The 21,501-nt window shown below is 42.6% G+C and overlaps 1 protein-coding gene across 4 annotated transcripts in view; it reads right to left on the reverse strand.

Moving 5' to 3' along the window:
- Positions 1-21,501, reverse strand: part of cntfr (ciliary neurotrophic factor receptor) — a 69,191-nt gene that overhangs the window by 35,985 nt on the left and 11,705 nt on the right. Inside the window, exons 1-2 of one of the 4 annotated variants that reach the window (XM_060038980.1) lie at positions 21,427-21,454; positions 20,660-20,694 (exon numbers count right to left, since the gene is read on the reverse strand). The exons of 1 other annotated variant lie outside the window; for it this stretch is intronic. The gene's annotated coding sequence lies outside the window, so the exon portion shown is untranslated. Of the gene's footprint in view, positions 1-20,659; positions 20,728-21,426; positions 21,455-21,501 lie in introns of those variants that run through there. 2 more of the 4 variants (XM_060038981.1, XM_060038979.1) reach the window with 2 other exon arrangements.

Here is a 21,501-nt window from a genome sequence, read left to right on the forward strand (position 1 = left end):
TGCCAGTGGAACTAGTGCAGGGGATGTGTTTGTGAGTGTGTCATACTCATTATGATCCGCTCTCTAAAATCAACTCCCCTCTACCCACCCCTCCCTCCAACCTCCCTCCTTCCTCTCTATCCCTCCACCGGTTTTACCTCCATCTCCCTCCCTCCCTCCCTCCCTCTCCCACCCTTTCTCCCTCCATCCCCCTCTGTCACTCCCCCCCCCCCCCCCCCCTCTCCACCTCCTTCCTCTAGTATTAAAGCGCCAGGCTAGTGGTCTCGTAGGAATATTAGCATTTAGATTGGAGACCCAGGAGGGAAACAACGCCATTACACTCTCTAAGAAATATTCCTTCTCTCCTTCCTCCCTCCTCATGGCGTGTCTGTGTGGTCTGTCCTTGCTCGCGCTAACGGGCCAATTCAGAACCCGGGAGGTTCGGGGATCAAGTCGGTGTTGACGTTCGAGTTGTCCAAGGTGTCTGTTCTCCACCGTGTTTGTAAAAATGTCGACTAATCTCAAGAACGCTTAGACCCACAAACACACACATCACACCCCAAACACATTCCCCATCAGAGTGGGATGCAGACGTCTGGCTGATCATTTTGTCTGTCTGTCTGTCTGTCTGTCTGTCTGTCTGTCTGTCTGTCTGTCTGTCTGTCTGTCTGTCTGTCTGTCTGTCTGTTTGCCTGTTTGCCTGTTTGCCTGACTATAGTAGTAGCAGCACTAGTAGCAAGGGGTTACTAGTGCTGCGCACACACACACACACACACACACACACACACACACACACACACACTCTATGAAAATAAGAAGTATGTGACTTTGAATGTAGATAGACATGTATGTGTGTGTGTGTGTGTGTGTGTGTGTGTGTGTGTGTGTGTGTGTGTGTGTGTGTGTGTGTGTGTGTGTGTGTGTGTGTGTGTGTGTGTATTCTCCACTCAGCCATCTGGTAAAACAGTGGTTGCCTCCAACCCTGTCACCTTTGACCGCTGTAAGAGAATCAAAGCTAGGAAAGCACCGCCCTGTGTGTGTGTGTGTGTGTGTGTGTGTGTGTGTGTGTGTGTGTGTGTGTGTGTGTGTGCACATGAGTGTGTGTCTATATGTGTCTGTGTTTGTGTATCTGTTTCTGATTATCTCCAAAAACACCTCCACTCAGAATTCAGTCCCTTACCCCCCCTCTCTCTAACCCCTCTCCCTCTTTCCCCCTCTCTCTATCTCCCTCTCTCTCTCTCTCCCCCCCCCCCCCCCTCTCTCTCTCTGAGTGTATCTGTGTCTCTGTAATGATTTCTAAAAACAAGATGTTTACTTAGTTTGTTGCACAGCCAAAATAATCGTATTTAATGCAGCTTTGCACACACAGACACACACCCACACAGTAGCTAGGTAAACATACAGAATACATTGGCCCATTCATGCTACGCACAGCCTTCTGACTGTTACTGCTACACTGGCTTGAGTTAGCCACAGAGTTATCCTGAGTTAGCCCCAGAGTTAGCCTTAGTTAGCACGAGTTAGCCCCAAAGTTAGCCTGAGTTAGCCCAAGAATTTGATTGAGTAAGCCCAAGAGTTAGCATGAGCTAGCTCCAGAGTTAGCCTGAGGTTGAAGTTTCAAAATTAAACGTTAACACACTGCAATTGTAAGTACTTTTCTAAGTACTTCTCCTTGCGATATCTTCCTTTAAACATGATGAGATACTGAGAGTTGAGAGTTGTAGGAAGGAGGGGGCCGTTTTACGACGTCGGAGAGTGTACTAACTGCCACTTTACGTGTTCCAAAAGGAGTTGACCACTCACAAAGTGTTTTGCAGAGACTTGCAAAAACATAATGTTTGACACCTGTTTTCTCTAAAATACGGCGATATCTTAGTAATAATGAGCAAACTGCATAGATTACTATGTTCACATCATATATGATGTATTAAAAGTATATCATATATTAAATACAATATATTACAAAATTACACATATGGTTTTTGGTTTTCTTTAAGCACCGTATCGACCTTTAACACCCTTTCTCTCTCTGTCTCTCTCACTGTTCATCAGTCTCTGTTCATCTGTCTCTCTCTCTTCATCTGTCTCTCTCTCTGTTAATCTGCCTGCATATAATCCTCAGGATATCCATTACAGTGCCTCACCTCCTCTCTCCCTCCCTCTCTCTCTGTCTCTCTGTTTAATTTAATTTGAAACGCTTTATTGCCATGAAAGTTACAGTGATATAATCATTCTCCATGCTCACGACAAGCTGTTCTGTAGCCCGCTGCCAGCAAGCTACTTCCTCTCTAAACCAGTGAGGTCTAAATAAGTTTAGTCTAATCCATCTCAAACCAGTTCAGGCTAATCCATCTCAAACCTGTTCAGTCTCATCTATCTCAAACCATTTAAGTCCCATCCATCTCAAACCAGTTCAGTCTCATCCATCTGAAACCAGTTCAGTCTAATCCATCTAAAACCAGTTCAGTCACATCCATCTCAAACCAGTTCAATCTAATCCATCTCAAACCAGTTCAGTCTACACCATCTTAAACCAGTTCAGTCTTATCCATCTCAAACCAGTTCAGTAACAATACAATAACAATCTATATACATCTATGCAGTCTCTCGTTCTCTCTCACACACAAAAACGCATGCACATACAAGTTGCCACCACTGCAACACGTAAATACATCCCATAATATAACAAGGACAACGAGAGAGAGAGAGAGAGAGAGAGAGAGAGAGAGAGAGAGAGAGGGAGACACATACACACACACACACACACACACACACACACACACACACACACACACACACACACACACACACACACACACACACAGATGGCTAAAATACAGACACACATGCATGCATATGAGTACCACACACACACACACACACACACACACACACACACACACACACACACACACACACACACACACACACACACACACACACACACACACACACACAAACACACACAAGGAGAGGAACACATGGGAAGGGAGGATTGTGTTGTTTATCAGAATGTTGGCCAACTGTTATCAATATGTTCACAGTTTTGTTTATGTCAATATGTCGGCCAACTGTTATCAATATGTTCACAGTTCTAGATGTTCCCTGCATGGTGGAGCTAAACACGATAAAACACGTTCTACTCACTAAACAAACTCACTAAGGGATTTCTGCTAAAAGCATCGCTGGCACAGGAAGACGGCACTACACGTGCTACTCCAAGTACCGCAGTACTAAGTGACAAGTACCTCTGCTTTATAGACCGTGTGCATTTACATAGATGTGTTTCTCTCTCTCAATTTTCTCTCTCTCTGTCACACACACATTGCTAGTCTCCGCATTGTGAATGGTCATGTTATAGGGGAATCGATAACGTACAGTTAGTATTCATAACTTAGCCACAGCTCTGTAGATGGCATGTTCACAGACATGGTCTCATACTCTTTCAGTGCAGTCGCAGTCAAGCCCTAACCGGCCTTATCAGACCCCAGCCAAATCACTCTCTCCCTCAACAATCCTCTCCCTCACTAAGCCCACTAGGGTGTTCAGAATACAGAGAGTCCACAGATGGACCCAAGAAAACACTGAACAAAACCAAGAAGCAATGAATAGCTGAGAGACAAAATCAGGGACAGAGGTGTTTAAATATTTAAAAATAATACCTGGTTTGACCTGGTACAAAATTAATAGTATAATCACAATGAAATAATAATCACATTTTAATTTTGTTCAGACTAACTCTATCTAACACCAATAAGGAAATACCAAGGAAACTGGAAACAAATACAGCTAAATTAGAAAATGTTGAATTGATTGATTTGCAGAATATATCAATTAAAGAATGGGATTTCATTTTATGAAATCACATTATTATTTAGGTAATTTTTTGCTATTTTCTAGTTGAAATGTTACATATTCCGAGTTTTGTTTAAATTAAGAGTGGGGGAGGCGGTCCTGAAATGTGGAATAATGGGTTAGAACGTCTATATTCAATAGTGGAAACAAATGTTATCCCATAAACTCGAGGAAGCTGTGTCACTATCGCCATGGGAACGGTACCCTGCAGTCTTATTCCTCCTTGCCAAAATGTCCTCCATCAAAGTTTTATCAGATTCATGCAAAAACATTGCACAATCCACTATATTTCAAACCTTATCAGTTTAATAAATGCCCATGTACATCAAAAACTCAAATAATATGTATGCATGCTTCATGGATTTTAAGAAAGCTTCTGATTCCATCTGGCACAAAGGACTCTTTAAAGATCACTGGCATGTCATATTGGTATGATAATAATAAATCTGCAAATAAAATTGGAAGCGCAGCAACCAGCTATGTTAAACTGTGCAGTTTTTTGGTGAGAGGGCTGCAATATGAGCCCAACCATCTTCAATATAAATATCTAAATGAAGTGGCAGAAGTGCTACGTAGATATGTAGTCCCTGGTGTTACTCCAGCAGACACACAGGTGAAACGCTTACTCTTTGCTGATGACCTTGTTCTGTTTTCCCCCTCAAAAGAAGGTCTACATCAGAGCCGAGACATCCTTTGCAAATTAAGTCAGACATGGGAACTGATTTGAACTTGAAAAAATGACAAGATCTAGATATTTCAAAAATAATGGAAAACTTAGCAATATAATTCCACACTAGTAAAAAGAAAAATTCAACACACAAAGACATATACATACAACCACCTACACTGGACATGTTGACTGTAAATCAACTAAACGAGAAAGCAGAGTTGTATCAACATACTGGAAAAGGAACACCGCCAACAATGGTTGCAGCGCCGAACTTGGCCGATATCTGATGATAATCAATTTCCAAAAGGAGCCATCAATATATGTCCAAAAAAATTCTGATATTTTTTTAAGATTGCACCAATTCCACAGTCTTACCCTTTATTGGACATGACTTCATGTCACACACCAGGGGCCCTATTTTAACGGTCTGTAACGCAAGTGAGAAGCGCCAAGCGCAAGTAGCTTTGTGGGCGGTTCTATGGCGATCTTGCTATTTTACCGGCGCATAAATTACTCTTGCGCCTGGCCCAAATCTAAAAAGGGTTGGTCTGAAGTAGCCTAATTACCCGTAGGGGTGGTTTGGGCGTAACGTGCAATAAACCAATGAGAGTGCCATCTCCCATCCCTTTTAAGAGCCATGAGCGCATTTGAATCTGACAAGTTGATATTTTGACAGCGCGTTTGCGATCTCCGATGAGACAGATGCATGACCACATGAATTTCAAACTTCAAATGGCTCAGTTTATGTCCAAATAATATGGCCTAATTCACACATAGAATAGCGTTTTCTTCCACAACTTCAGATACACTGAGTCCTCAAATAAATTTCGCCAAAGAAAACTAAACACACAGATGATATGCGGTTCTATTTAATGATATACGCAATACATTAACAAACATAGTTTCTTACCAGTATTGTATGTATTATCGTTATCTTGTGTTCCTAATATGCATGTGCACCCCCGTTAATATACATTGCCATGGACTGTATTATGCATTACATGTTTAGTTTGCGTGCGTTTAAACAGATGGACGCACACATGCGCGGCCGCTTTCATTAATTATTTTACACATACACACACGCGCGCCCGCATTCATTCATTCTTTTTAACACTCACTCGCAGTAAAACAATGTTTTCTCACATCAAATACTCATCAATCCTAAAAGTTATGGGCTTGTACACAATGTCTGTGTCAAGAAAATATGTGTTTGCTGTACGGTGTTTGCAGATGCATTGATTTAAAAGTACAACTTGTTACCTCTGTATCAGCTGTTCTTTCCCAAATAATTTACCAAGAATGTGTGGCTAGGTAGATGAGAGAAGCAAAGTGTATGCGCGAGGTGCACAGGCAACATTATGCATGTGCCCTTAGAATAGCATCTGTACAACGCGCCACTGACTTTAAACCAGGTATTTCCTGGTTTGTGGCGCAATTGTTTTCTGAAACTGCACCAAAAATAGCACCAGGGAACGTTTGCGCCAGAACACGCCTCCTCCTTTCGCCGAACCGCCCCTTGGGGCGCAAGATCATTCCCTAATTTACAGGCGAGTGGCGGTGGAGGGAAAAGAACGCTCTGCGCTAGTTGCAAACTAGCAATGACACAGTGTAGAAAGTCAATTGCGCCGGATGTAAGATAGGGCCCCACTTGTCAAAGTGGTCCAAGACCGGGACGTGCCTGGTCTCATCGTCCAGGAGTGGACTATCAATTACAGAGTCATCTGCTGACTTTAAGATGCTCTTATGTTCAGCCTGCTCTGACACATATTTGTGTAGAGGATAAATAATGGGGTGAAAGCAAATATTCTTGTTGGAAGCCAGTAGGGGAGCAAACATGGTGAGACGGAGATCCATTTACCCTGACTCTCTGTGTCCTGCTAGTTAAAACGTCCCGCATCCAGTTCTCAAGATTGTTACTCAAGTCATTTGGTCCTTAAAGCCTACTGGTGAAAATGTGGGGTTGAATTTGGATGGTGGCTATAGGCTAGGTGCATGGGATCAAGTGCATGCACACTTTTCCTTAAGATTTCTGACCTTACAGGACTTTCAAGGTTTTTCATTCATATTTCAGTGTAGACATATTGACCAAATGGTGGCTCTAGAGAGGAGTGCTGCTGCCCGACCGTCTCCCTAGCAGCGAAACACCGCTAGACACTCAGACTCACACCGGTGAATCTGTCACAAATCAAGTCTTTAGTTACCCACGCCGTTTCACTCTAATTCCGAGTGTGGATATCTGTTGAATATTTAATAAATTGCTAACTTCGAAAAATAAAAACACTTGATGTTCTGTATATTAGAAACCAAACCCCCTTCAAATAAAAACACTGTTAAATAAACAATTGATGTACATTTACATTGACATCTAGGGCATTTAGCAGACGCTTTTATCCAAAGCAACTTACAATAAGAACATTTGTCAGAAAATGTAAGTATTGATCACATCTGATTTATTGAACAGAAGTACAAATGAAGGCAGGGCAATGTCCTCAATATTGGAAGATGGTGCTCGCAGTAAACTAGGTTCCCATGAGATTTGAACTCGGATCCCTTGATTCAAAGTCCAGAGTGCTAACTGTTACATCATGGAACTGAATTTAAAAGTAATTATAAAAACAATATGAATATCATTGTACAAAACATGACCCTGAAACCCTGGCCTATTTAAATGGCTATGTAGTTATTTTGATGTGGGCTTTGATAATATTTCCTAAGGAAAAAAAATCTCTGGATCGCATTTTACTCTTCCGCCTATGCCAAAGGCCGGGCCTGTTATGCTAACGTTATTCGACTTGCTGTTATTTCATTAGCATTAAATTACACAGCGTGAATATATGTGACTAAACGTCACATCAATGAAACTTTAATGCATGAACTCTATGAAAATTATTTCTGCCTGACTCACGTCCGATAGATTTTCCACGTCATGGTGGTGCACACTCTCATGTTCCCACGCTACGCCACGACTTCATCCAACTATGTCTTTGTCCTTTTTGACTGAAAGACCCCCAACTGCAAATATTACAAATTTGACTTTTAACCGATTTGGTTTTTGTTATGGTACATTTTAACGCGCTTACAAGGGATGATATTCTCCATACAAAATGCAATATATGCAACCCGGTCTCACGAAAAGACGTGACACTGTCACGTTATTTAATCTATTGAAACGTGATCAGGAACACGTATTTTCAAAATGTTCGTGTTAAAAAGCACAATTTTCAAACTCAGGCCCGCACCCGGCCCAGGCCGTGGTGCAAACAATATTATTCAAGAGTTATAATCAAGCCCAACACATCAATATTAGTGACAACCCATTAAATACGATATGATTTCTAGATGTCCTGGCAACGTCCGCTCGCGACACTGGACTTGCGAGGCGTCGACGCGGACTTTCATTCACATAGCCAAAAACAAGACAATAGATGGCTAGATAAAATAAACATCAAGACATACAGCGCACCTGCATTTAATATATCCGTGAATTGTCACAATTTCTCAGAATCAAAGGTGAAAGTAGAAACGGGTGGCCGAAAGATGTCATATTGTTAGTTATCACAGACATTTTTTACCAATAAATGTTCTGTACGGAGGCTGTACAAAAATGTTCTGTACAAACATGAGTTTGAAAATTGTGCTTTTTAACACGAAAATTTTGAAAATACGTGTTCCTGATCACGCTTCAATAGATTAAATAACGTGACAGTGTCACGTCTTTTCGTGAGACCGGGTTGATATATGAGCATGTGTATCTCAGTTTGTCCTAATCATCACCACAAAGTTTATCCTAATCATCACCACGAAACAGTTTAAACATGACCCAATCAGTGCAGTCCTATCATTCCTGCAGGCAGAGAACAGATTCATTGTGCATTGTTATCGTGGTTCATTTTAATTATCATTCATTGACAGTTTTTTTCAATGTTTGTAAGATGCTTTGGCAAAAGTGTTTCATCATTCATGCCAATAAAGCTAATTGAATTGAATTGAATTGGAAGAGAGAGAGAGAGAGAGAGAGAGAGAGAGAGAGAGAGAGAGACGGAGGAGAGAGAGAGAGAGAGAGAGAGAGAGAGAGAGAGAGAGAGAGAGAGAGAGAAAGAGAGAGTATTTTTCGACATCATCTTATTCTAAGCCACACTCGTAGTAATGACATCGCTATCTAGTCATGACACAACCTGTTAGCATGCACACACAAACACACACGCACCTTGGTAAAGAATATCGGTATAAGGGTTTCATTCTGAAGAGCTTTGTCCTATAAATTAATCAATACATGAGAAAGCAGATTCAGTTATGTGTATGTGTTCTTTATCCCTGCGTGCACCAGAGTTCTCCTCCTCAACCTCTCATTCTTAGGTAACCATGGAGATGCCAGACTCCCCTGGTTCTGAACGTGGTGACAGAGACTCGCGGCTTGGCACCGAAGACAAGAACAACAAAAACAACAAGAGCATGAGGGCAGGTGTGTGCAGCTAAGTCCATTGCAGCTATCAGCTGTCTCTCTCTCTCTGATGGAAACAGAGACACAGAGAGGGAGAAAGGTAGAAGATGAGGCGGGGCGGAGTGAGAGTAATCATGAGTGAGATTGCAAAGAAAAAAACGATTTAGCATTTAGATAAACAAATCTAGTCCTAAACACAGTTCTAAATTTCTCCTTATCTCCTCCTCTTCCTCCTCCTCCTCTTCTTCCTCCTTTGTCACCCACAATAGTGCCCGAGTGTTTTCTGTCTGATAGCACAAGTCCTGCTGTGCAATTTCATTCGATGTTCAAACGGCCTTATTTGTAGGCTACTCCCATACTATGGAAGCTGCGTGTCTTTGGAAACCTTAAGGCGACATGAAGCTCTGCTGTAACAGCCTGACATCGTACCGATGAGTGGAGCCGAAGGCCGCCGGCATCAGCACAGCAATCCTCTGTGATGTTCTAGTTTAAATTTCTTCCATTATCAGAATAACAAATTTGTTTAAACGGATTGAGACGCTTCAGAAATGTAACAGAAAACGACCAGATGATAAAAATGACAGCAGCAGTTTGACCATTTACACACCGTGTCAACACATTGCGGCCCCACAGTTTATAAACGACACCATTAACGTTGTGTTCATGCGGCCTGCATGTGTTCTTCAGTGCCTTTTTATGGTTCTTTGCGCATGTGCATGCTGGTCGCAGTTGGGACTATGACCAGTTCACACTGCAATCTGATACCGGCCACGTTTAAAACACAGGGTGACGAGCCAAGCAATAGAATCGGATCTGAACAAACCAGAATGGAGCACGTTTGAACCAAGCGTTCTGCGTTCACACACCACCGTGTCAGAATTGTGTGTTGGTGGTCATTAATTAGTAATTGATCTTAATAATCGGCTATAATAACAAAGCCTAAAAAAAACAATCTACAGACACTCTGTGAATGCCTCGATGAGCGCGCAGATTCATCTGGTTCCCAGGCTAGGAAATATGCCTCTTTAACGTCAAACAGAATTTTGCAAAGCGGATATCTTGTGTTTGTTTCGTCCCTCTGAAACAATATACTAAATGTCTCTTTTCCGAATCATTCAAATTCATCAACTTGTGGACGAAACCATAAACATTGTCTACATGGGCCTCCGTGTTTACTTCCGTACGCAGAGCGCTGCGTGTGACGTCTTTGTTATTGTTCTCTTGCGCATGCAGGTCAGTTCGGACTGTGACCGGTTCACTCTGGAATCTTAAAAAAAAATCTATCCCAGCAATAAATCAGAATTGAGCACCGCGGCTCACAGTGTGAACGCAGCCTAAGTGGGCTCTGATCACTGAGCCTGAGGGTTCAGACACCCCGTACTCTGGCTGGCTGTAGGCCATAAAGGTGATATCATGGAGAAGAGGGACACCTTGTCCTCATCAACATGCTACATTAGCATGTTAGCTCTCTCTCTCTCTCTCTCTCTCTCTCTCTCTCTCTCTCTCTCTCTCTCTCTCTCTCTCTCTCTCTCTCTCTCTCTCTCTCTCTCTCTCTCTGAGCTGTAAATCTCCAGTGGCGCAGCTGGAATTCCCCAACTCAGAACGATCGGTCAATGTTACCTCCTCACAGGGCCTGCCTCCTAGCACTGCTAGCTTCCTAGGGCTATCACAACAGAAGACCTGCATCTTAACATTGCTAGCTTCCTAAGGCTAGCACAACAGAAGACCTTCCTCTCAGAACTGCTAGTTTCCTTGGGCCATCCAAATAGAAGAGCTCCCTCCCAGCGGTGTAATGTGCAGATGATGAATAAAGCTCATATTACAGCTTGGGCTAAGGAGACATGGGTGGTAGCTGCTAGCTCTTAGATAAACACCACAAGCGGAAACCAGGGCGAGCAGTGGTGCTGTTTACTTAACAACATGAATGTCTCGTCTGTTTGGACAGAACCTTTCTCTGTTGACGTGGCTCTGAAGGGAACTATGATTTATCTGCCATTCGGTGGAGGGTGTTGTTGAAAATGTCTTACGCCTAACCCTGCAGTATTGGTGCCTTGCTCTTCCCTCTGAGATACACAGGGGATATAACCCCTAACCCTGCAGTGACAGTAGTTTGCTCTACCCTCTGAGCTGTGCTGGGATAGAACCCATAACTATGAAGACACATCCATGCACACTGGAATTATGAAACAAGGTTGATGCAGCCTCAAAATCGGAATGAGGACCTACAGCTGGTCTGTGGGAATAGAGGCCACAGGATACAGTAGAGGATCCTCATAACTGCTGTTAGAAAGGTTTGAAAAACTGCTATTAACCTAAATATATCTGAAGATCGTTGGTGTCTTTCTTCTTGGTCCATTTCTTATGAAAATAATTAAGATTGAACAACATGGGAAAGAATCTGTTGCTTTATCTGTTTCTTGTTTCTACAATCGTTCTGTGATAATTTTGCTGAGATATCTCTCCCAAGCGTCCCTCAGGAGCAATGAAGAGATGAAAAGAGATGAATTAGTAGACATCATTCAGGCAAATGATGTTAACTGAGATATTCCTTTGATCAGTATTTGAGAAATAGGATAAACAGAGATCTCTGTATTCCCCTGATCTCATTCATGTCTCGTTTATAGTAAAGAGAAGAACGTGAGACGAGTCTGAGGCTCTCATGAGACAGATCTGAGAAGTATGACCCCTACCTAACATTACTGTGTCTCCTCCTTATCTGATTTATTCCTCTCAAATGTGCAACTTAAGCAATATATGAGAAGGTAACCCAAGCGAGACATATGAAAAACAATAAAGAATTTAATTAATAAACTGTAAGTATAAGTGTCCATTGCTACACCACACCTAGTTGGCTTTTACTGGTCAACTTTGATGACCAGCACACAGTGCGGTGATGTTGAAAATGATTTTTTGCACAATGATGCACAGAGCAAGGGTTTCATGCTGCCATGGCTGAAATCTCTCTGGTGGTGTGGTGAAGGCTGTTTCAACCTGTGCACTTGATTGCTCAATGCACAACAGGTGTGCAGCCTCATCTAACCCCCCTTACACACTCCACGCTGTAGTAATTAGAATAAGCCGTAAAAACGAGAATCAACACTCAACAATCTGTTTAAGACGTCACCAAACATTAAAGCACTATTATTTCCTTGTTTCAATTAAACCAACTCAAATCCTCCTCCAGTTAATTGGAAACCTCTGTCAACACACTCGTTGTTGCGGTGAGCATTTATTGGGCTGAGTTACTATTCATTTAGTTATTTTCCTTGACATGACTTTTACCGTTGCTTTTGCAGCTCATTACTGAAACACACTTGAGAAGTTTTAGTCATGTACTCAATGGTTACCAAACTCGGCATGTACATTTAATGACATGTATTCTGTGCAAAATGAACTAACGGTTCTGTAAGTTGTGCATACGTGATGTGAATAAACCATATATCTGGTGCATCACATTTGCATGAAGCGTTTGCCTTTAAGAGAATCTTGTAAGATGATGTGAAAGTGGTAATGAGATTTGTAACTGAGGCATAATTTGAGGAAGTGTGTCCGATTGTTGGCCTCGTATTGAGACTAGTTTGAGAGCTTGCACTATCTCTCATTTTTCTTATAGTTGATCCCTGTGAGACTGAACCGTGGTAATTCCTCAGGAACATCTGACAGTTGAGATGAAGGAAAAATGCACAAATCCCTCTTTGGTCTTGGCTCGTGCTCATTTTTAACTGGGAGATGTAATGTGTTTTAAAGGAGATCTCCGCTTGAATCTTACTTTAATATGGGATGGGATGCCTGAAAACGGAGGTCTTGAATTTCTTCTTGATGTCATTCTTAATTTTAAGATAACAGTTTGCTTATCATTCAAATATGCACGATACAACTATAATATTGTGAAAGACAATATTAGGCTACTACACAGGGGAAATCATACCCCTAAAGTCACTAGCACCACCAAGTCTAGATCCAATCAGGGAATCAAACCCCCCAAAGTCACCACCAGGTCTGGACACCATCAGGGAATCAAACCCCCTAAAGTCACCAGCACCACCAGGTCTGGTGGTGTTCTTATGTGTGCGTCAGGGGGTTCTTATGTGTGCGTATATCAATTGAGATAGAAGATGACATGGTCATTACTGCAGAATGATACTGGTATCATAATGAGATGGAGCGGAGATCAGGAGACTAGAGGAAAGGAGGTGGGGAGATAAGGAGACTAGAGAGAGGAGATAATAGGTAATAGGGGAGTAGGGTAATATGGTAGAAGGGTAGAGGAGCTAAGGAGACTGGAGTAAAGGAGATGAAGAGGGTAGATGGGAATAGGAGACTAGGTTAGGGACAATAAGGATACTAGGCTGGAGGAGATTTGAGTAGAGGAGATAAGGAGACTAGGGTAAAGAAGATAAGGAGACTGTGGTAAAGGAGATGAAGGGACAAGGATAGAGGAGATAAGGAGAATAGGGTAAAGGAGATGAAGAAACTAGGGTAGATGAGATAAGGATACGAGGATAGAGGAGTATATCCTAGATGAATGGAGGACCTGTTCTCTGAGTAGCATTTCCAGTGTGTCTGTGTCTGTGTATGTGTGTGTGCCTGTTCATGCCGGAGAGAGGAAGAGAGAGAGAGAGAGAGAGAGAGAGAGAGAGAGAGAGAGAGAGAGAGAGAGAGAGAGAGAGAGAGAGAGAGAGAGAGAGAGAGAGAGAGAGAGAGAGAGAGAAAGGAAGAGAGAGAGCATGTCTTTGAAGAGGGAATATGATCCGTCTGTAACATATAGGGTCAGCCTGCTCTTAATGACATCACAATTCATCTGTATACTATGTATATATTAAATATATTATTGAAATATATATATATAAATAACACACTGCCATAGTCAGGGAGAACATCACTAAGAGATAAAATACCTGTCACTATGGTAACAACGTCAAGGTCACCTTGAGCATCTCCGGGGTGGCCACGGCAACCAGACGAATAGTCATTATGTCATTTCATTTCAAAATCATTCAGTAGACATAGAATGTATAAATACAGAGAAAGGGTTGATTAGTCAAGGGAGACAAGAGAGAGGGGAGGAGAAAATACGAGGAGAACAGAGAGTAATGGAGAGGAGGGGAGATAGGAGCGAAGAAACAGAGATGGGGAAAGAGGAGAGGAGAGAGAGAGAGAGAGAGAGAGAGAGAGAGAGAGAGAGAGAGAGAGAGAGAGAGAGAGAGAGAGAGAGAGGGGGAGGATTGAGAAAGGAGAGGGAGAGTAGAGGAGAGAGAGGAGGGAGGGAGAGAGGAAAGGAGAGAGAGAGGAGGAGGAGAGGGAGAGGATGCTGGTCTTGCATTAAAGCCGGACTGATCCGTTCAGGTGCGCGCGTGCATGTCTGTGTGTGTTTATATGTGTGTGCCCATATGTGTGTGTGTTTATACATGTGTGTGTTTGTGTGTGTGTGTGTGTGTGTTGCTGTGTGTGTGTGTGTGTGTGTGTGTGTTGCTGTGTGTGTGTGTGTGTGTGTGCGTGTGTGTGTGTGTGTGTGTGTGTGTGTGTGTGTGTGTGTGTGTGTGTGTGTGTGTGTGTTGGTGTGTGTGTGTGACTCCTGTCCTGATGCATTAGTGAAACGTGATACTTTTCCTGTGAGCCCTAACCTTGAGAGAGAGGAGAGGAGAGGAGAAGATAGGAAAGAGTATTTATATATATATATATATATATATATATATATATATATATATATATGTATATTGATATTGTGCATGTATGAGCAAATATTTCCCTATTTCACCCGCTAGTTGAGCCTGTTTTAATGCACCTCCTTCATTAATTCTGAATTGTGTTTAGTCATTCGTTCAATAATGAATTAATGATTTGTAACTTCTGCCCGTGTTTGCTTGTGCAGTGAACTTTGAAGTAGCTAATTAAAATCTTTTATAAATTATAATACCGCGTTAAATCTAGCTGACACAGCACTCTCACCTCATTCTCATTCTATTATATGCAATAATAACTCTTAGTTATTAATAAAACACCTTTATGCTCTCTCTCTGTCTCTCTCTCTGTCTCTCTCTCTGTCTCTCTCTCTCTCTACCTCTACCTCTCTCTTTGTCTCTCCACCTCTCTCTCTCTCTCTCTCTCTCTCTCTCTCTCTCTCTCTCTCTCCCTCTCTCTAACTCTCTCTCTCGCTCTCTCTCTGTCTCTGTCTCTCTCTCTCTGTCTGTCTCTCTGCCTCTACATGCATCTCATGAGATCCAATAAGGTATCTCATGTATCAATAACTACTATCTGGTGCCAATAAAATAGATAATATCATAACTACATAATCAAAAAAACAGAATTTATTTAATAATAACCTTAAACATCTGAGCAACTAGTAGCCATAACACACTCAAAACTATTTACATAATATCATCCACATGTTATTACATCGCCCCCTCTATATATATATATATATATATATATATATATATATATATATATATATATATATATATATATACTGTATATTGTTAACATACTGCCTAATACTGAGGCAATGCTACAGTAGTACGAAAGATTATCTCATTTGTTTCAGAACACTACAATTACTCTACTATTATCCGTATTCTTTCACCATTCTACACACACAAGACTTGGCTTCTTTAACAAAACACATTCCTCTCTCTCCCTCCCTCCCTCCCTCCCTTCCTCTCCTCCCTCTAGTTGATATGTTTAAAGTCTGTCTCCCGGCTATCAGTCTTGGCAGTGTAAAGAGTGAGGAAGAGGAGAGCAGCACAGAGAAAGATACAGGAGGAGGAAGAGGAGGGACAGGAGGAGGAACAGGAGAGAAGAGCGATAGGGGGTATAAATAGAGAGGAGTCTGTCGGACGATAAATCATTGAGCAGTGGGAGGAGGTCATCCTGTTTTAATATTCATAATGGCCTGTCACTCTTCAATTCTTTTGTATTCATCTTTATGTTCTTTGAATTATGCATCTGGAACCACAGCTAGCAACATGCTTACTTGGGCTAGCAACAAGCTAACCTCTACGCTGAGCCCCACTCTGGAGCCACAGGGGGTCGGACAAACTATTATTCACAACAAATACCTTTCCAAAATAATTTAAACAAAATAATAAATTGAAAAATCACAATTAAAAAACATTTTAGTTTAATGGTCGCTGTCTCAACTTGAACAATATGAGATTTAGCAAAATCGCACACAAACTGTGAGGATTATTTTCCATGTTATACACATTGTTGTATGAGCGATGCAACGAGCGATGTTGCATGCAATGTTAATGAAATGCGTCAAGGCGTTAAACGTCCAAGATTCTTGACCCAGTCTCGGCCATCCACAACAAACAGTGCCCAGATTGAGCGCCACACATCCACAGACACTGGCGTTGGCGTACCATCTCTCATCTGTGGACCTCTGTTGTGACGCCAAGCGGCTCCAATAAGGCACTTTTACGTTATGAAAGGAAAGGGACGGAGTTCTTTAACGTTTTAAACAAAAAAAACTTTAATGTGTAGTATTATAATATCCTTATTATATTCATCATGCTTAACATTGTTATTGTATTATTGTATTATTATTGATGTTAATGTCGCTCAGTGACAATAACACAGCTTTCTGGGGTTAACACTTAGCTGTTAGCTACGGTAAGAATTAGGTGCTAGCTAGGGGAAGCACTAGTTGCCAGTTGGGTTTAACACTAGCTGCTAGCTGTGGTCGGTAGCTGCTAGCTGGGGTAAGTGCTAGCTGCTAGATAGTGGGTTAGCATGAGCTGAATTGCAAGCTGGGGTTAGTGCTAGCTGCCAGCTAGGTTTCGAACTAGCTGCTAGCTAGGGTTAGGGCTAGCTGCTACGTAGAGTTGGCGCTAGCTGCTGTTGGCCTTGTTGTTCCTCTCTCTCCGTCAATCCTCTCCTCTTGGCTTATTATCTCCACCTCCCCCCCCACCTGCTTTCCTTGTCTATCAGTACCTCTCTCACTCCACTCTCTCTCTCTCTCCCAATCTCTCTCTACCTGTCTCTCTCAGTAGCAGACCTCTTGATATCCTTGTATTGATCACTCCCCCCATCTCTCCCCAGCATTCGTCTACACACACACACACACACACACACACACACACACACACACACACACACACACACACACACACACACACACACACACACACACACACACACACACACACACACACACAAACAGACCCATCTCTGTTTCCTCTCCCTGTGACATCATCGTCACCAAGCTACAAAAAGAAATGCAATCCAGTGATAAACATAACAAAGGGAATAGAACCTAAGCCCTTAGTGCCTTGCTTTACCTGATGGTCCACACAGGGAATCAAACCCCTAACCCTGCGGTGTTACTGCCTTGCTCAACCTTCTGTTCTGTACAGGGAATAGCACCCCTAACCCTATGATGTTGTGCCTCGCTCCATTGCTGAGCAGATGGTTATCTGAATAGACTCATCAATAAACCAGATGTCATTAGCTCATTTACTCTCTCTCTCTCTCTCTCTCTCTCTCTCTCTCTCTCTCTCTCTCTCTCTCTCTCTCTCTCTCTCTCTCTCTCTCTCTCTCTCTCTCTCTCTCTCTCTCCCCTGTTTCAGGCCTTCTGAAGTTTCCTAATTGATCGCAATTAGAGCCGCTGTGTGTGTTTGTGTGTGTGTGTGTGTGTGTGTGTGTGTGTGTGTGTGTGTGTGTGTGTGTGTGTGTGTGTATTCTTGTGTGTATGTGTGTGTGTGTGTGTGTGTGTGTGTGTGTGTGTGTGTGTGTGTGTGTGTGTGTGTGTGTGTGTATGTGTGTGTGTGTGTGTGTGTGTGTGTGTGTGTGTGTGTGTGTTGCGAGTGTGTGTTTGTGTGTGAGTGTTTCTAAGTGAAAGAGAGGAAGGAGGTCTAAAATCAATGAACCACTACAGACAGAGAATAGAGAGGAGAGGAAAGAGAGAGGAAGAGAGTAGTAGAGGAGAGGAAAGGAGAAGAGGGGAGATGGATGAGCGCATGGTGTTTGTTGGATGGGCTCAGAAATGTCCCGTGTGTTAGAGGGAGAGCTAGCATGCTGGACCGGCTCGCAGGCTAATGATACCGCTGCTTCTAGAATCCTGTCTACAATACAACTACACTTTGCTTGACTTGCTGATGAAATTGCTAGCCTCTAGCACCTTCAATAATACAACAAATCTATGCTACCGCTAGACACTAACATCCTATTAACAAGGCAATAACAACATGCTAGGCAGGCTAATGCTACTGCTAGCCTCTAACATTCTGTCAACAACACAACTAAACCATGCTAAGCAGGCTAATGATTTAGCTAGTCTCTAACATCCTGTCAACGATCCAACGACACCATGCTAGGAAGGCTAATGCTAATGCTACTGCTAGCTTCTAGCATCATGAGAGGCCAGGGGAGATAAAAGACTGCAATAAAAACATAGACAGATTGAAATATGTATACATAAAGATGTATAAAGAGAGACAGATAGATACACAGTGGGATACAGATATAGACAAAGAGAAAGAGAGAGAGGAAGGGAGGGAGAAGGGGGAGGGAGAGTAAGCGAATTAGCTAATGGTGGTCTGGACAGTGAGTGTAATAGATGAACCGCTGGCTGAAGTCTGGACCCAGTCCTTATGTTCATATGTGGCCGACAACTAAACAATATCTGCCTAAGTCCTCTTGCACCAAGCCCATCACTGCAATCAAGTCATAGAAACTCAATTACATAATGCTAGATGCACGATGCTAAACGCACAGCGCTAAGAGCAAGGGCGTCCTTATTAGGGAGTCACTGGGGTTAACCACAAGTATCGCTCCACAAGGACTCAGACCCGAGTAAAATACTTTGGAATGAAAGACTTGAGAGATCCTTGGTGCACTAGATAAAAAGTGCCACCAGCTAAATGGATGCTCAAAATGAAAAGCTTTCTCCTTGACAGATGAACGGCAGACGTGGACAATGCTTCCTCCTCTCCCGGCACTAATAAATGAATAAAGCGTCCATGCTGGTGTGTGTGTTTCCGCACCTTATTCAATCTGCCGTTGGTGTTTCTGAACCCTAGTGTCTGTTACGCTCATCACCTGGGCTCCGACGCTAACCAGGTTTCCCATTAAGGGACAATAAAGTCTTCACTTGAACTCAATTACTCCGCTGTGAAAGAGAGGACAATCTGGCCACTCTGCACCTGCACCGAGGAATGCTGGGAGACAGTGCCCTAGTGCCACTGAGCAAACCCTGGTCTTGGGAGTGAATAAAGGAATGATATCATAAGTGACTTACGGCCGACTTATTTGAGATAAATGTTCATATGGGAGACGTTGAAGAGGGAAGTTCAATTAGGGTAATGAATAAGGAAGTTGTATGGTGACTTATAGAGAGAGACGGTATAGTAAAGTCAGGATGACATCAGATCTGTGACCTCATAGTGACATCATAGTGACCACACAAGACAGAGCACAAAAAAGGCGATACCTGGTCTTTGAGATAGTCATCTGACCCTCCCATAGAGATAAACAAATAACACAAACATACACCAGAGGGCACATATGGGTACGTCGCTAAACATGATGGCCGCCCCCCTTTCTTGGGGGATTTAACAAACCTCAAATCCTAGAGGTGTCAATGCAGTTGGATGTGTGTTTGGATGACGATGCTGTCATGCCTCTTCAATTTCCCCTGCATAAGGATGTTGGTTATCCTGGATAGCCACATATATTATATTATCCTTCTCCTCTCCTCTGTGAAGGCGCAATTCTGTGTTCTGTGTTCTGTGTGTATATGTTACGTTTGGGACTAAAAGGGAGGTATAGATATTGATTCATATATGGGAGTTTATGTACATTCCTCTACACATACAGGTCATTACACCTACACATACACCCCCCCCCCCCCCCCCCCCCCCGCCCCCTGCCCCCACCATCACACACACACACACACAACTGTAAGAAGCTGTCAAGAATTGGTCTGCATAGTAAAGTAAAACCTTTAAAACCTCCCTTTCAGTCTCTCTCTCTTTCACTCTATCTCTCTCGATGGTGTGTCAGAAGAAGATCTTAAGGTCACTCATGTTTCCACATTCTCTTCTTGCAACAGCTCAACTGATAAAGATCTCAGAGTGTGACTTCTTCTCCAGCGATACTTGGTCGGACACAATAATAAACAAGCCGGATCAAGCCAGAGGTTAAGACAATAAGTTGTGTATCTCGGTAGGGATCCTTTCTACAGTGTTGTTAGAGCCTTAACACTCTGAGTCTGAGCCAGTGGCAAACTGAGCACTTTTAGAGGACGCACATAGATGTGACGCTATTGTCACTCAGGGTTACAGAGTAGCCGGTTTGGCAGCTGTGATGGCTGAAGCACTCTCACTCAATACTTGACCAATTTTAACATTTTAATATAGGTTCCAGGTTGAAGCATCACAAGGTTATCCTTTAACCAGGAGACCACCTGTCTCCAGCAAATAACCACCGGTCTCATCGAGGTGGCCACCTGTCGTAAAGAATTGATCACCTGTCTTAACGAGTTTACCACCTGTCTTAACCACATGGCCACCTGTCTTAACGAGCTGACCAGGTCTTTGAACGAGTTTACCACCTGACTTAACGAGTAGACCAGACCCCTTAACGAGCTGACCACCTGACTTAACGAGTTGACCTGATCCCTTAACGAGTTGACCACCTGACTTAACAAGTTGACCAAATACCTTAACGAGTTGGGCGGGTCTTTAAACAAGTTGGTATGATTTGCAACCTACCTTGCAGTGGTTGGCTTGAGACTGTCCTCTTGAAGCTGTGGAATACAGGCCTCAGTTAGTCACCAACTCTATAGAACATGATAACATAGAACACATCATAGAAAACATATAATACACATAAAAGTACACATCGTAAGACACGTATAAAATATATAACACTACACATCGTAGTACACACATAATAAGTATAACACTACACATCGTAGTACAAGTATAATAAATATAACAGTACACATCGTAGTACATGTATAATACATATAACGGTACACATTGTAGTACATGTATAATGCATATAACGGTACACATCGTATAACAGATGTTTGATGTAGTAATTATCTCATACAGAACAACCCATAATTAGTACAGCTGTTTTTTGATACACCAGTACACAGAGTCCACGCCATGGCTAGTCTGGCTATTGCAAGACAAAGCCAATCGTAGATTGAACGAAAGCTGCCGTCATTTTCTTCAGCACAAGAGGAGTGATCAACGGGCCTAGTTCAACTGACTCTGTACGCGATTGGCTGCTTGCGGTCGCTTCCCTGTCGTCATTGTGTTAAACCAGCCAATGGCGCGCCAAGGGGAAAAGCCAGCTTGGTGATTGGCTCCCGCAAAAATGTATCGGAAGCAGAAAGAAATGTACTGCTCTTCTCCAGACCCTTGTGCAGGGCGAACTCCATTCGCCGGAACAATGGGCGGGGCTAACCAGGCTATGCCGTAGCCTAAAGGTGCGTTCAACCCAAAAACCCAGCAAATATTCTTCTTACTTGGGTGAGGTTACTCGCTTAGCAACCGCAAACTTTTCTCAGACAATTGGTTCAGCATCAAGTGAAAGTTCAATT

This window comes from Gadus macrocephalus, chromosome 19 (assembly GCF_031168955.1).
Source record: "Gadus macrocephalus chromosome 19, ASM3116895v1".
In the NCBI taxonomy this organism is placed as follows: domain Eukaryota; kingdom Metazoa; phylum Chordata; class Actinopteri; order Gadiformes; family Gadidae; genus Gadus; species Gadus macrocephalus.